Here is a 14,500-nt window from a genome sequence, read left to right on the forward strand (position 1 = left end):
AGTAAAACTGGTTGAATACCTCCTCCTAGCTACCTTCTTGCTAACTGCCAATTCCCATTTCCCAGCACCCTTCACGCTCCTCAACCTATCTAGTTCCTCCTTAGCGTATTGTAAATGCTCCTAAAGGGCACAGATCTTACGCTCCTGCTGCTCTATCAACTTATTTCTACTACAGATTATGCATTCCCAGGAGAGGATCTCGCTAGAATGCCGACTGACTTCCTCACTGCATTTCCCCCAAAGAAAATACTTGGAACGTATCCCACTACTCACAAACCTACAACAAACATCTGTTCAATATTTAGATTCAAGCCTTTATTTAGAAGTATATTGTCATCTCCCACAAACACAATGTCCGTTTAATTCACCACTCTTGCGTACAAACTAAAGTTACGCAGTTGTTTTGCCCTCCTTGTGTTACATGTGACTCTGCTGAGATTAAGCAACTTCTTATCCTGTCTCAGTTTCTCATTTACGGATTCCCTCCGAAATATATCATCAATCTGACTTTTTAATCTTTTCCAAGTGTTTTCGTTCTGTGTATCTCTAATTTTATACAGTATTGCATCTATTTCTCTACTTATCTTTTTAGCATGAATAATTTCAGTAAGTAGCCACAGTTTTTTTTCCTTTTAACACTGCTAATTACTCCGCTCTAGATTTGTGATCACCTATTTTCAACTATATATAATTCGGGTTAAGATCATTATTAGGGTATCCTTTCTTGAACATAACACTGCCGAAGCTTTTAAATAATTTATATGTGAAGTTCCTATATTTATATAAAATCCTCAATGCCTTGCTTGCAGAATCATACTAACATTGCCCATCTTAAGGACCGGAGGGAGCGGTTGTGAAAATCATAGTTATAAATACTTAAGTATACAGCCATCGATGTTAGGAACATAATCCTCAGAAACATGTTTTGGGAATCTGTCTCCCATCACCTGACTGACTAAGTTAAACTTTCATAAGCATGCACTTCAAAAGCATAACAACAAAATTGTATGGATATGAAGTCCTCGTCTAAGTTTAAGATGACAACACCATGATGTGACCGACGTTTACTGCTTTATGGAAAAAACGCTTTCGTCGATCAGGAGTAACAAGGATTAGCGAAGCAGAGCATCTGGTGTTTCCATTTTAAAGTAAGAAGAGGACTTCACATCCACATAATTTTGTTTGTTTTTATGTTTTGACCTTGTCTGCTTTTAAAGGACATGTTTATGTAGGATTACTTAGATAGTCAGATGATATCTTGACTCCAGGAAAGCATTTCTGAGGATTATGTTCCTACTATTAGTGTTTACAAGCTGAAGTATTTATATTGAGTGTGGTTTGTATTCTAGCGAGAGGGCAGCAGTAATTTCAGGTGATGACCTGACCTCTATGTTTGCTGATAACTAGACGAGAGTGTTACGATTTTTAAAATGTTGTAAATTCTTCAAATGTTATCTTATTTTGTTGGAAATTTCAGAGTGTCACAGAGTGACTGGCGCATCAATTTTTAGTTTATCTGTCGGCCATCCCATTTAGTTTAGCGATCAGCGAGACACGTGTACCGAGTATTTTCTCTTTGAGCTCTGTGTTTCCTCCAACATATTTACAATTCTATCATCATTGATGAAAATGTGGGTGTTATCTGATAAGGACATATGAAACACCAGGGACACTATACCAATATACCCACACATCGTAATGGCATCTGTGACTATAAGCTTGGAGTTACGTTAGAACAGGTTTAACTTTTTATGTGATTAATTTTCTCACATAAATTTCCCACTATTCGCTTTTCAATATAATTTTTATTAAGTGACTTCTGCTTTTAAATTTTGCTTTAAATACTTGGTTAACTGGTATACATGTTACAAATTTACTGTGTTTGGTAGAGAATTACTATATATAAATATAGCATTCTCTGAGGCCTTTTCAACACACACACATAATTTGCAGTTTACAGAGACAGTTTTAGGCCAGCTAGATGTGAAGTCTGTGCATGATTCACAACAACAGAATCACAGCGGTTTCCTCTTGACTTATTGGTACACATTCACTTGTTCCAGTGTTTTTGAAACCAAGAATACATCAGTGTCTTATGTCAGAAATTGTCTTCGACAACCTACGTCGGAAGTTTTGTCTGACGCTCTTCGCTAAGAGCTCCTAATCAGGAGAAAAAACAATCAGTTATAAAATTGCATCATTTTATTATCACTGCATGTACACAACAGAAACCTCAAACATTTAATACATACATTGTAATACAGCATGTACACAATAGACGCCTGCAAACATTTGCTACACACATTATAACAATGCATGTACACAACAGACACCTGTTAACATTTACTATACACCTTATGTGCCAGTATCACAGAGGGTGACGAACAACACCAATTTAAAAACTGATTTACCTCACATTCACAAAAGACTATTGGGTATTTATTAATGGTCAGTACTGAATTATTTGTAGTAAAACAAAATTGTAGGTGGTTCATCCGTCAGCAGTATTTTTCGTAACTTCGCGATTGTTTTTTCAGGAAAGGTGAATGTACCGATTTTTCCTTATTTGGTCGCATTTTCTGGTATTAGCAATGAGAACTACCTTTCCAAGACTACACACAATGAAAAGTCTTCATACTATATCCCATGTATTCTGCTTCAGTTTGGCAGAAAGCCAGAAATATACATACCTTTAATCAAATTTTCAACAAACCATTTTGTTACAGCATAATGTCAAACCATATATGCTGAACTTCAAACATGCGAGGGAACTACAAACAGTGAGGTAACATGTCGTCCCAAGCTAAGACCGTTGCACACCAAAAGTGGCGCATTGTCAGAAGAAAGTGCTCTGCGTGTGGGAGGGTGTATCTGTGGGTAGAAGGATGTTGGTGTTACTCATTAGAAATTTTAGGAAATATTTTATTTTTTGATTCTAGTATATAAACTTTTTTAATTATTATTTTTAACAACATTTATCTCATCAGATTTTAATATGATGTCTTGCAACCATACAGTTCTATCATCACTGACGTAAATGTGGGTGTTATCTGCTCAGGACACATGAAACTCCAGAAAGGCTATACCAAGATAGCCACACCGGAATGACATCTGTGATTCTTTTTAAGGATGGAATTACGTTAGAGCAGAGATTAACTTTTTATGTGATTGTCACATAAATTTCCCACTATTCGGTTTTCAAATTAATTTTTTATCAAGTGATTTCTGTTTTCAATTTTTACTTTATGTACTTGGTAAACATGTTCCAAATTTTCTATCTTTTGTAGAGAATTACTGTACATAAATATAGCATTATGTGAGACATCTTCAGCACACAGATATAATTTGCAGCCTACAGAGACTGTTTTTGGCCAGCAAATAACTAAAAGTGAAGCCCGAGTGTCATTCACAACTAGCAAATTATAGTGCTAAGCTCACTGACTTATTGGTATATACGCACTCGTTCCAATGTTTCTGAAACTAAGAGTACACTAATATCTTATTTCAGAAATTGTTTTCGACAGTCTACGTTGATAGAAAGAAATTCCTTCCAACACTCATCATTACGAACGGCTAATCAGGGCACAAAACAATCAGTTACAAAATTGTATCATTTTATTAACACTGCATGTATACAATAGACACCCGTGTACATTTGCTACAGATATAACACTGCATGTGCACAATAGACACCTGTAAACATTTACTACATGGATTGTATACCAGTATGCCAGAGGATGAAGAACACCACCTATTTAAAAATTGGTTTGCCTTCAATTCACAAAAAAGTTCATGGGTATTTGTTAGTGGTCTGTATCGTATTATTTATGATTAAACAAAATTGTTCACGGATCACCCTCATCGATCTTTTTCGTAACTGGGTGAAAGTTTAGAAAAATTGAATGTATCGATTTTTCCTCATTTGGTCGCATTTCATTCTATTATCAATGGGAACTACCCTTCCAAGGCTACACACATTGCAAAGCCTTCATACTATATCCTCTGTATTTTGCTTCAGTTTGGCGGAAAACCAGAAATACACATATCTTTAATCGAATTTTGACTAAATCATTTCTTACTGCACAATGTCAAACCACATGCGCTGAACTTTATACATGCGAGGATATTACAAACTCTAACGTAACATGTTGCCCCATACTAAGACCATTGCGCAACCAGAGTGGCACATTGTTAGAAGAGCCCCTTGGGATCACCAGATGGTGCCCGTCCTCGGGTACGATGCTGAAAACGGCTTTTCTCACACTTACCTCCCGCCCTCTCATAGTTTCAAAGAAACTAATGGTGAGTTCGGACCGAGAATTCTAGAATCTCTTTTTTAAGCCCCGAATGTCCTTGTGACAGCATTGAAATCGGTGTAAACTAACATTGGACAACCGCGAAGATACATACCTTTAATCTAATTTTGACTAAACCGTTTTCTTACAGCATAATGTCAAACCACATACTCTGAATTTCATATATGCAAGGGACCTACAAATAGTAAACTAACATGCCGCCCCGCTCTAAGACCGTAGCCCAAGCAGAGTGGCACACTGTCGGAAGAGCACTTTGGGATCACCATATGTTTCCTGTCCTCGGGTACAACACTAAAAACGGTTTTTCTCAAACTTACCATCCGCCTTCTCATAGTTTTACAAGAAATTAATGGTGTGTTCGGACCGAGAATTAGAGCATCTCTTTTTGAAAATACGAATCTCCTCGTGACAGCATTTAAATCTAGTAAACAAACATCTGATAGGGTCAAAAGATATCGGAGAGATGTTTTCTTTCCCATTGAGGGAGAAATATCTGTATTATTGTTAGATTATTGTGGTGGCCAGAGTGAAAGAACCGTTTTGTGCGCCATAGCTGAGGACAAGGAATTAGTTCACCTGGTGATCCAAAGGGCTCGACGGGACAGGTACAGTTGTGGGACGTATACAGCTTTCAATGTTGGAAGAACTTTGTGAGAAGATTTTCATATCTAGTGCTGCTGAATGATTATGTGGTCAGTCTCCGCTTGAGAAAAAATATAATCAAGCTGCAGTCACCAGTACACAATCAGTTATCTTCGTCAACGTTTACAAATGAACGGAAATATGCCCGAAACAAATCAGCATATTTAGAGGATCACCCCTGACTATTTAAAATCATGGTGATTTTTGTTTCATATTGTCTTCTCTGCAGTGAATATCACATGAAGAAGTTACGTTCATTTTATGTGTATGGTGTAAAAAAATATTATGTTTTAAACATTTCTTATAGAGTGTTATTATTGGAATTATTTACTGTCATAATAATGAGCTATTTATCTTTTCAATTAAAAAATATGCGTATGCGAAACAGTAAACTAATAAACAAATAAAAAAGAAACATGAACGTCAAACGTAAATTAACAGTTTGAAACATTAAACAAGCATAAGTAAAATAAGTAATGAGAATAGTAATGAATGTTTAGCTATTTTAATTAGGTATGTTGAAAATACTCCGACAGCACGTTGTGTAGTGTCTGTTTTCCAAAAATGGTATTTCAGCAACCACATTTATTACACGGGGATGTATGTGACTTGAAAGCTTCTGTAGCTTATGTCGTGACAGAAGTTTTAATTTTTCAAAGTTAATTAATGGTGAAGGGGTATTTTGAAAAATTTCAAATTATTACAAAAACTGATCATATAGTTTTCAAGAACATTCATTACATATAATCTTTTATATGAAAACCATTTTATGTATAGTGATTGTTCTGAAGACATTCCCGCTAAACACAAAATGCCAAACTGTCTTTTGGGCTGTATTTTACCCCACAAAAATGAAATTGGGCACAAGCTACAAACTACATATTGCATTATTTTGCCCTCTCTGCACACCTGCCAAGTTTCATCAAAATCGTTTATTGGCAGTTACGAATGTTCCCCTGTTAGTTATTTTAATTTCTTCCACGTGCTACAAATGCCTTCCTGCGTTACATATCATCTTAGGCATTTACCTTAAGCAACCATTTCTTTAAGTATAATAAGGTAGTATAAGATGAAATTCAGAAATGTGAAAAATCAAATATTTTTGGCAAAGATCCTAATAAAAATAATAGTTTGTGTAATTTTTCATGTACTCTGCTGATTTGTAAATGGGTATCAACATGATGAAACTCATTGTTCAGCGAGGCAGAACAGCTATTATTACACCAGAAAATATTTGTCGCTGTCTAGCGACGCTCTCGCTACACTGGAGAATTCTCTTCCCTCATTACCTCTGGATACGACGTATGTCTGTCTCATAACGTTCCACTGCGCAAGTACCGTTGTAGGAAACATTCCTAAACATCTGTCGTCCATTAAGAAATGAAAGGAGTTTCTACCTAGTCCGACAGCGCATGGAGCGCTGTATCTTTTTTCTGAGCTTTATGTTTCACACTGGAAAACTTGCTGCCGTAAACTGCTCGATGTATACCTATACGTCACATTTCGGCTTATGCACCTACCTCTACCTTCGAGTAAATATTAATTTTGTAATTATTATTATTATTATTATTATTATTATTATTATTATTATTATCATTCACATAATGTTGCCTTGCAGAGCGATGATTAAAAGGACTTGAAAATAGCAAGGTCACAGAGCGATCCAGTGCTAAACAAAAATGTACGTAAGCGTGTAAAAATTGAAAAATTGAAGATTTTACTATTCGTTGATCAAGAAAATGAGGCATTATTTGAAGACTGATGTATTGTGATTATAGTAGAAAACTGTAATATTTAATAAGAAAGATACCCAGATCTCCGAAATCACAACTGTTTCTGAAGAATGTTCCTATTATTACCGTGCTCTTTCCGAAATCATCGTTTTCTAGATTTTTGTATAAGAACAACAACCCAGAAATCTGTATGGAACGAAATAACAAAATGCCCATAAAAAGGTAAATACATTTTTTTAGAATTATGAATATTATTCCTGAAAGATATGATGTTTCTTTAAATACTTACAAAGTATAATTTTAGCAGTTATCTCCTTTTTGGGCTATAATGATTATGTTTAGTAAAGCAAATTAGTATTTCTAGTATAAACAGATGGACAGTTATTTTATCCTATTGAGAGGACAATACAAGCGTCTGTTTTAGTAGTCTGTAAAGCACACTTGTGCAGTGGCACGGGACTTCAAAGTAGCTGGTTCTAACCCCATTGGTGGCAGTCATTGTAGTCGTCAGTATGTTGCCGGAAAGTGGAGAAGAGGTAGTTGTGTAAGCTTTCCGATCCTCAGGCTTTGTGTCAAGGACGTGGTCTATATTCCAAACCTCTCAGAATTTTGTAATAAAGTGAGGAAACGTGACACTGTTGATGACGGTATTTTTGGAACTGCGTGAGAGGAGAGAGGGGCAAGGTTGCTACCTCTCTCTGGCTCCGCTGGTGTTTTCTGAAAGAAGTAGACTACGTGCCGGCATAGCGACAAAAGACAACACACTACGCTGTACAGCCACTCGTCAGAGACATCCACACGAAACACGTTCTTGGTTATTTTAGGTTGCCATTGTCTAAGGCATGTTTCTGTGTCTAACGCTTTACCTTCTAATGCTGGAGACATCCTCAGAGGTTATAAAGACTTCTATAGACGCTTTCCGCAATCAAACAAGCTCAGAAAGACGAACTAAACAGTTAGGCTCTCTAAGCTTGTGTAATCGTGAAACGGTCGGCAAGTGATATCATCCGCGATGGATCTTGCAGTCTTTCCGTCATGTTTGCATGTAGTTCCTACGTACACCTGATTGAGTGTGAAAGGAATATTGTACATTCCTACCGTGACAAGCAGTGTGCGTTGGTCCATTGCAGTATTCAAACATTCACACATAGAAATATGCCTTAGACGATGGCGTAATACCATTGCAATTAAAATCACCAAGAATGTAAATACTACCCATTAAAGACTACATTGCACGAACACACACGACACGCCATAACAGGTCGGAGAAGAACTAGTCACTGGACGCCTTCCACATGAAGATGGCATATCACAACCACTACGACATTTTACATATCGTCCTACGATGAGTAAGTGGACACCATCAGCTGTAGCGCCACCAGTGAGTAGCTTGAAGAAAACTAACATGTATGAGTAAATGATTGAGTAGATCAAATGACAATACCCAACAATGAAGCTCTATTGAAACAACACGAGATGCAGAAGTTAGCAACGTAGTCTGCCTAAAGTGGACATTGTAACATGCTACTGGCAGTGAGCATTGGTAGATGACCTTAGTCATTTACTATAGTAGTGTGCAAATTATAAGACGAGCGGTGGTGCGAAGCTCAGTAGCAAGGAGCAGAGTACCACGTGATGCTGCAGCCAATAGTATCATTCTACCCGATTCGTCTGTAACGTTCACAATCCACGCGCGTAGAACGTTTAGCGTTCAATTTCATGTTAGAATACGTATGGTGAAGGTACTTAACCACTGTAGTGTTCACTACGTGCAATCCAAAGCAAATTCGACAAGCATTACGTTAGAAGCGACAGCGGAAGTTTTCCGAGAGTATAAATGTATCTAGGAAGAGTCGCAATGAGAAACAGAGGTGCTATGTGACGCTTATCACAGTGTTGCCAGTTACTAGGGTAAGCAACGGCTGAAGTGTGCACACCACCCTGACTGCCAGGCTTTCCAAGAACAGATTTATCACCTTCAACGGTTAAAGAAAAACGAATTTCTTTTTTCAGCTAATGGCAGAGGAAATGAAGATAGTGAATAGAACTTCCTCTTTCTCCCCAGATTTAGTGGTATTCCACATATACGAGGTTTGTCCAGACAGTAAATTCGAATCGGTCGCGAAATGGAAACCACTGGGAAAATCCGGTAAAGCTTTGCACAGATGTGTTGGGCAGTATTTCTAGTATGCCTGTCGATTGTACCGCGTCGCTCTTTTCAGTTTTGAGTGAACAGTGAATACGTTAAGATGCGTATGGAATAGCGTCTCCCGCCAAGTATGAGGGCCTGGTTAGAGATTTCGCCTGTGTCGTGCAGCCCACATAACACAACTGTCGAGCAGTTCCTTCTTCATGCCAATTCTCGACCACACTCTGCAGGGGCAATAAAGAAGCTCCTGCAGTGTTTCCGATGAGAAGTCCGTAATTGGCTCGCTGTGAGTCTCATCTCTGCTCACAAGAACGGCTATGAAGGCAAAATTTTTCCACAGACAACGAACTGCAGACCAGTGCAGATAACTGGCCGAAAGCACAGGCGGTTGCTTTCTATGACGAGAATATTGGAAAGTTCATACAACACTACGACAAAATAAGAAGCTGTAGCGGCGACTATGCAGAGAAGTAGGTGGAAAGTGAATCTAACTGTTGCAAATAAAACGTTTCTGGTTTTCACTGTAGTTTCCATTTCGCGACCGATCGGAACTTACTTTCTGGACAACCCTCGTTGATCGTATGTCTGTCCCGCTTCATTACCTCCGCTCTAGCCCGCTACGGAATGCGAAAAGCATGGAAACAGTGTTGTAGCGAGGACTGGGGAAGCCAGCAGGCCGTGATCGCGTGACAGCTACACAGGCCGGCTGCTGCAGCGCGACACGGCCGCTGGACAGGCGACAACGCGTGCTGCCGTCACGATGCATCCGCGCTGTCCATATGCTGCTGCTGCTCCTGCTGCTGCGTCAGCTGCGATTCCTGTGTCCGCTGTCGCAATTGGGCAGCCGCGTTGCCTGTGACAGAATGCAATTATGAATCGTTTCCTCATGTTCGTATGTGGAAAATATAAGTCACTAGGCTTAGCGTGTAGTGCGACCCATACGAGGACATCATTGAGACATTCCTTAGATTTGTTAACATCGCTATGAACATCTATATATTACAGAAAACCAACAAAAAGTTGACATTGAAGTCCATGCAAAAATGAGTATTTCAATTAAAACTTAAAACTTACTTATCTGTAATTCAAATATAATAATTTTCAAAACAAGCAGTCTTAAAATGAACATTTCAGATAATCTTACTAACTGTTTTGCAACTACATGTCACGCTACAGAAATTATCTATAATCTCGTTATTACTTATTGTTTTCAGAATAACAGTTCCAGTACTGACAGAATCAGTATTTCCTGCTCTCGGTACTCAGATTACTCTACTGTAACTCCATTAGTCATGAAACTATCATTCAGACGATATAGATCTTATGACATTTTGTACTTTCCCAGTAATACATTGATGGAAAAAAAATTAGTACACCTGGAAAGACGAGGTAGATTTTGATCCGGTGACGCCATATGCCACCTGGGCAGATAGTAGATATACTGATAATGGTTTCAAAGTTGCCAACCAACAGATATAGTGGCATTATTGCCAGAGCACCATGTGTGTCTACTCTTTAATAGTGACTGCTCACAGCCAGAAGGCTAAGTGTGGGGCAAACGTGTGAAGCAAGCAGACAATCATGGCATGGAGACGTACTCATTCTTCCTACAGCCAAATGAGCGAATTTGGGGGTTAATTTGTGGCCTTCCCAGAACTGGCACAAAAGCTGGACGTGCTACATCAGCTGTGCAGTGATGCTGGTGTCAGTGGTCACGTGAACATTCTCACACCTGTAGAAGAGGTTCTGGACGTCCACGCAGCACAGAGGCCTGCCAGGATTCTCGTATTGTAAGGGCAGCAGTGGCAGGTCGTACAGCTACCACAGAAGAAATAAGAGCGGAGCGCTTGTGAGCCTAGAAAAGTCCACACAAACTGTTGCGAACCGTTTATTAGCAGTGGGAATACGGGCACGCACACCTCTAGCACGGCTTCCACTCACACTACAGCATCGACGTGCATGACTCGATTGGTGTCGTCACAGGATTGAATGGAGCACTGTGGCCAGCGATGAAAGCAGATTCTGCCTGCACACTTCTGATGGTCCTTTGTGCGTACGACGTTAATCTGGTGACCGCTGTCTCACGGAGTGCATTCGTCCAAGCCACACTGGCCTCACCCCAGGACTTATGGTCTATGGTGCGTTAAACTACAGCTCACGTTCACCTTTGCTGCTTTTGGAAGGGACGCTGACCAGCGTTGGTACGTGCAAAATTTTGTTAGACCCGGATTGTGATGTGTTATTCCAGCAGGATAATGCTCGCCCAGAGACTGCCCGTGAAACTCAACGTGCTCATCAAGACGTGCAGCAACTCCCCTGGCAAGTACGATATCCGAACTTGTCCCTAATCGGACACGTGCAGGATATGATGGGACTAGAGGTGACTCGTGCGCCTCGTCAGCCAACAGCTCTTACCGAACTACGTAAACAGGTCGAGCAGGCGTGGAATAACGTATCCCAGGACAGTATTCGCCAGCTGCACGATCGACTGGATGTCAGAGTTTGCTCCTGCATTGCCGTCTGTGGTAGCTACACCACGTACTAAGAATGGATCGATACCTGATACCTCAGAACAGTTTATCCTATTGAGCTGTAAATGTAATCATATCATATAGTCCACATACAATGTTGCAACAATAACTCTTGAGTGAATTGTAAACTTTTAAACGGGTGTACTGATTTTTTTTTGTCTTTCAAGAATAAAGTTATCTGAAAATACTTTGCCCAGCTTCGAGAGTTCAAAAATTCGCACCTGGCGACCGGAAGCAAAACAATTTATGGGTCCTGGTTGAAGGAGATAAGTATGGAAGAAATCGGCTTTTCACGAATTCGAATTCACTTCAAATGGTCAAAATTCTGTTAATCATTCTTTCTAAGGTTTTGCTGATTTTGTAAACTGAAATTCACGCATTTCATCTGGTGCCACTGGAAATTTGACGCGAAAGAGCGTGGGGGTTGATAGGTGAATTGTGACTTCATTCATGTGATCTGCTATATAGAAATATTCAGGCGAATAACCTTATACAAGATAATCACATCATCTTTTATGGCTATTAAAGGAACCAAATCATAATATTAAAAGCATGATCTTTCTTTATTTTAATTTTTTGTGGACTTGCGAAGTTGCCTCTATGCTATGCGTAGTGTATGTCAGGGAGAATATGGGTCGCTCCATAACTATCATGAACGACTGGTAGAGTTTTTTTAGTGTCATCACACGTGTAACTGAAGGTTAAAGCTATAATTATCCCAGAAACATATCTTTCTCTTCATAAAAGTGTCATAAAGACCTGACATTATATAATACTTTTAAACACCCATCCACCGTTTCTTTAAATGTTCTGTAGTATATACTTCTTAATATTGGAGGAAATTACCAGTGCAGGTGAGGAAATTAGAGGAAAACTGTAAATGCACATACTAAATTTCACACAAAATATCAAGCAATACGAACTGTTTGCAGTCTTTAAAAATAGTAAATATATAAGATACATTCTGTAAAGCAACCATTCAAAGATTTTTATAACAAAAGATTTTTCAAAGAAGATACATCGTATTTCACAACACCACACCTTCCACTAGAATGAACATAGAAATTAGGGCTGCATCTTAAGCTACGCATTGGAAATAAAAGTTTATCTTCGCAGTAGTTGCAAGTTGCCAGTTCATGTGGTTCACGGTTCGGTTCTTCTTGGTGCAGGAAACTCGTTCGCCTGCTTGTTCATTGTCCAGTGTGTGTCGACTCTAGATAGTGATAACTCGGCAACAACAGTTTCTCTACGTCCTCCACTTCAAGAGGCGCAATTCTTTTTGAATTGTGTGGCGTAATGTTCGTCAAGAGTATGTATGGTCTCAATGTTAGATCGTCCGTAAGGGGTGTAGAAATCTCACACCATACTACTGGCTTCCAGGATCACCTGTTTCCACGGTGTGTGATTATTTGCTTGTGGATGTTTGTGAAAGACCCATATATGTTTCTCCTCTTCCAACAAATTTGGTTGAACTGCGACACCGCGTAGCAATTAGCAGGGAATGTGATACCTACAAACATCGTCCATAAAATTTGGACGAAGGTAACTATCGTCAGAATATTTGTCGTGCATCGAGTGGAGGGAACACTGAAAATTTGGGAAAAGTAGATGAAAACATTCGTATTACAACCAATTCTAAATAGTATCCAATGGTTCTATGTAGATGTAAGTGAATGATACACACTCGTAAAATAGGATGGTTCTCTAGAAAATAAAAAGTTTGTGGTCCTACGAGTAAGTTCAAGTTGACTCCAAGTTTCTGTGTTAATTCATATCGAATGTACGAAGGGCTTTCAATACGCAATACAACACATTTCCTTTCTCTGTCAGTTTAGATTGAAAAAATGCGGAATTTGTTATGGGATATAATGGAATATTCCTCCCCTGTAGATTCATGAAGTTGCGATCGGTGGCGGCGCTATATGTGGCCTTAAAAATTGGATCTGTAACGGAGGTGGCGCTCCAAGGAGAGAGCTCTCATTGCGTTTCCCTTAACAGAAAACCAGAGCATCGCAGATATTCATAGCTGCTTGCAGAATGTCTACAGAGACCTGGTAGTGAACAAAAGCGCGGTGAGTCGCTGGGCAAGGCGTCTGTCATCATTCCAACAAAGTTGTGCAAAGCTGTACGGTCCCCCCCCCTCCCCCCCCCCCCTTGCTGGCCAGCCGCTCACAGCTGTGACTCCTGCAGTGTTGGAACGTGCGGACACACTCAGAGATGATCGACGGATCACAAACACGTCGCTGCTCAAATGGACGTCTCTGCTGATAGTGCTGACACACTCGTCCACCAGTTGGGGTAGTCAAAGGTGTGTGATCGCTAGGTTCCTAGAAGAATATCATAAAGAGCAACGAACAACAATTTGTGCGGAATTGCTTGCGCGTAAGAGGCTGATCGATAAAAAATAAAAATAAAAAAAGCTCAATGCCGCACCCTCAGCCGGTGAAGTCATGGCGACAGTCTTCTGGGATTCTGGACGGGCTATTCTGTTTGATTTCCTCCCTCATGGTGCAACAATTAACTCTGAAATGTATTGTACTACACTCAGGAAATTGGAAAATCGACTTCGGCGTGTTCGTCGTCACAAAAATGAGAACGAACGTCTCCTTCTGCATGACAACACAAGGCCTCACATAAGTCTGCGCATCCGAGAGGAGCTCACAAAACATCATTCGACTATTCTTCCTCATCCACCCTACAGCCTGCTTCTCGCACTATTCAGCTTGCATTTGTTTGGCCCAATGAAGGACGCACTCCACGGGAAATAGAACATGGATGATGGGGAGGTTACTCATGCAGGAATACGATGGCTCCGACGTCGACCTGTGGAGTGGTACCATACGGGCATACAGGCCCTCCCAGTAAGATGGCGTAAGGCTGTCGCATTGAAAGGATGTTGTATTGAAAAATAGGATTTTGTGCCAAAATAGTCGAGAATAATATGGTGTATTGGAGTCCTGCATAAAACCAACCTGATTTCAGAAAAGGGGTGCTGCATTACTTATGGATCGTCTACGTATAGTCTTATGAAATCAGATGACTCTTTTTGAAATACGTTGCCTGATTTCAGGGCATTACTGATGCTCTTGTAAATAAAATATGAAACGAGTCATGCGAAAACCCACCGAT

The sequence above is a fragment of the Schistocerca cancellata genome, chromosome 4 (genome assembly GCF_023864275.1).
Source record: "Schistocerca cancellata isolate TAMUIC-IGC-003103 chromosome 4, iqSchCanc2.1, whole genome shotgun sequence".
Taxonomy (NCBI): domain Eukaryota; kingdom Metazoa; phylum Arthropoda; class Insecta; order Orthoptera; family Acrididae; genus Schistocerca; species Schistocerca cancellata.